The 2,511-nt window shown below is 39.8% G+C and overlaps 1 non-coding gene across 1 annotated transcript; it reads right to left on the reverse strand.

The window, feature by feature from the left end:
• Positions 1-293: 293 nt before the first annotated feature.
• Positions 294-358, reverse strand: LOC121455115. The gene has a single exon (XR_005975434.1). It is a non-coding gene; the product is annotated as a small nucleolar RNA SNORD109A (small nucleolar RNA).
• Between the last annotated feature and the right edge of the window lie 2,153 nt (positions 359-2,511).

The following is a 2,511-nucleotide window of genomic DNA, read 5'->3' on the forward strand; positions in this document are numbered from 1 at the left end:
TCATTGAGATTCTCTGTAATGTATTCACTGATTCCACCTCTTTTTGAGTCCTTCTTTCATGCATGTAAGGGCAAATAACTTCAAACCAATGTACAGTCTGGGCTTTCGTATGGTTCTTTTTCGAGGCAGAATATGGAAGCCGAAAGCTGGACAGTTTTCACTTCCAGCACGTTGCTCTTCTCTCAAAATTTAGGAGATCAAAGCCCGTCTGCACTGTAACTGCCTTCCTTTAAAAGGCAAGAGTGCTAGCCATGTTCTGGAAGCATCACGGTCGTCAAGACCACCACTTATCTGGACCTCAGAGGGGTTATGTTTGAGTCAATCAGCGTCCTCAGAAACCTGTTGTCATCATCGATCCAGAAAAGGCAGCTTTGAACACATGAGCATCCCCAGTGACACTGGAATGCAGTGAAAGATTGACTCTTTGGCTTTGAAGAGGAAGATCAGCATTGTGCAGCAGGCTTCTTTCTCAGGATCTCAACTGAGGTAAAGCATCAAGGAGATCATCAAGACATTTTCTCCTATACGTTATAGCCCATTAGTCATCAACAAATATCAATACTCTATTGTGCCACAGGAACAGAACACAAGATAAACACATGATGAATTTGGATGAATTGAATTTGATCTTGACAACTAGCTTCATGGACAAAAAGAAAAAAGTATAAAATAAAATGCAACAAAAATACAGGGGTGTACTTAATATGTTTCAAAGGGCAAAAATGTTCCTGGATTTCTTGATTACCTATTCAAGATGGAAGTTTTTGATAGTTTCCAATTCCTCCTATTTCAGTGTGTCATCATCATCATCAAAATCACCATCACCATCACCATCACCATCATCATCATCATGATCATCAACATTGTTTTATGCCTTATCCTCCACCCTTTCTAGCAGCCAATTCTTTCCTCAGTTTACCTCTATGGACATTGCAGTCAGTCTTGCCAGTGTCCATGTTGCTTTCATGTTGAAATTCTTAGCCTAACAACCTCAACCACATGGCTGTATCTGCCCTCTTGTCATGAGAGGAAAGCCAGCGGAACCAACAATAATAGGCAATTATAACCAATGAATTTAAAATCAATTTTATCTTTCTGGTAGAGTTTTTTGTGTTTGTGTGTCTCTTGTGACAACATGCTCTTTTATTTCATGAATATTAACAAAGGTACAGCTTCAACTTCCATATTAGGTAAATATTATATAGGACTTGACTCTGATCCTTTCTCTGAGCTTTGGAACCCACAATCGCTCCACATAAACCTACTTTTCAGATTTGAGATAAAATGCTTTTTATAAAACATATATGATCAAGCTGCCATTTGGAGAGGCTCTCCATGAAAAGAAACACACCCAGATGCACCAGTAACCTGGAAGTCTGAAGATTTTTTTTGTGAAACTGAAAGGGGGAAATTTCTGAAATCACATAAATTAAAGACAGAGTAGCAAAACACTTATCTTGCTTCTCAGTATGCTAGATGGCTACATTCAAGGGTGGGCTCGGCAGCAATTCTCAAGAAGAGGACTGCTCAAAACGGGTGGAAAGAAGTGTTGTGTGAAAGGACGTGAGGTGAAAAACCCTTAAATCATGGGATACATGAAAATTGAGCATCCCAAATTTACCATACATCAGAAAGATTGAATAGAATGGTGGTTTTAAGAGACATTTTTGAATAACCTTCACACACCTGAGGTCACTCAATGGTGATATTTCTAAAATTTTTCACTAGCTGAGAAGGGTATTCCCCTCTATGAGACCTAGTATGTCAAAAATGAAGAGTGATAGACTTAAGGACATGGGCAGGAACAAAAACATAATGGTCAAGAGAGTATCACCTTAGAACTTAAACTCTGTGAAATTATGAAGTCCAAGATGGGACTTTTAGAAATTCCCAGACATTGCAAAAATGATTGAGACAAGAGATAGAGACTCGGTGCTTACCTTTTCTGCATGAAGAATAAGAAGACCCCCAGGATTCTGTCCTGTAACAGTAGAGAAATAAAAGTTATCAGGGATGCTAAGTTTTCCACACAACACTGTCTGCCTTGATAGCCACATTATGCAGACTACCTAGCATACCCACCCTTTCCATCCAACCTTTACCTGTTTCTTCCTTCCTCTCTTTTGGCTTGTCTTACAATGACACCTTTCCTTCCTGATTGCTTCTACCAAGCTGCCAGTCTCTGTCCTTTAGACAATAACCTAAGTGGAGACAATAGTTTTCCCTTCGATTTACTATGGGCAGATGGAGAGTAGCATGGGGATGTCATGGTGCCTCTCTCTCATACTCCTTTGTCCTGACATCTTCTATTCCACATCTCCTAGCACACTGTATCTGCTTTAAGAAGGATGGGGCCTGACAGAATCTCGGATGTTGCTTTCACATCTTTTAGAAGACATGACTGAGCAAACAGTTCCCTAGAGGTGTATCATCTTCCGATTCATCATGAGAAAATATTTTTCACCCAAGCACAGCAACAGCATTATGGATGATAGAATCAAGAGAGACATC

This window comes from Microtus oregoni, unplaced genomic scaffold (genome assembly GCF_018167655.1).
Source record: "Microtus oregoni isolate MIOR12 unplaced genomic scaffold, Mior012 000000F_ref0000247, whole genome shotgun sequence".
Lineage (NCBI taxonomy): Eukaryota > Metazoa > Chordata > Mammalia > Rodentia > Cricetidae > Microtus > Microtus oregoni.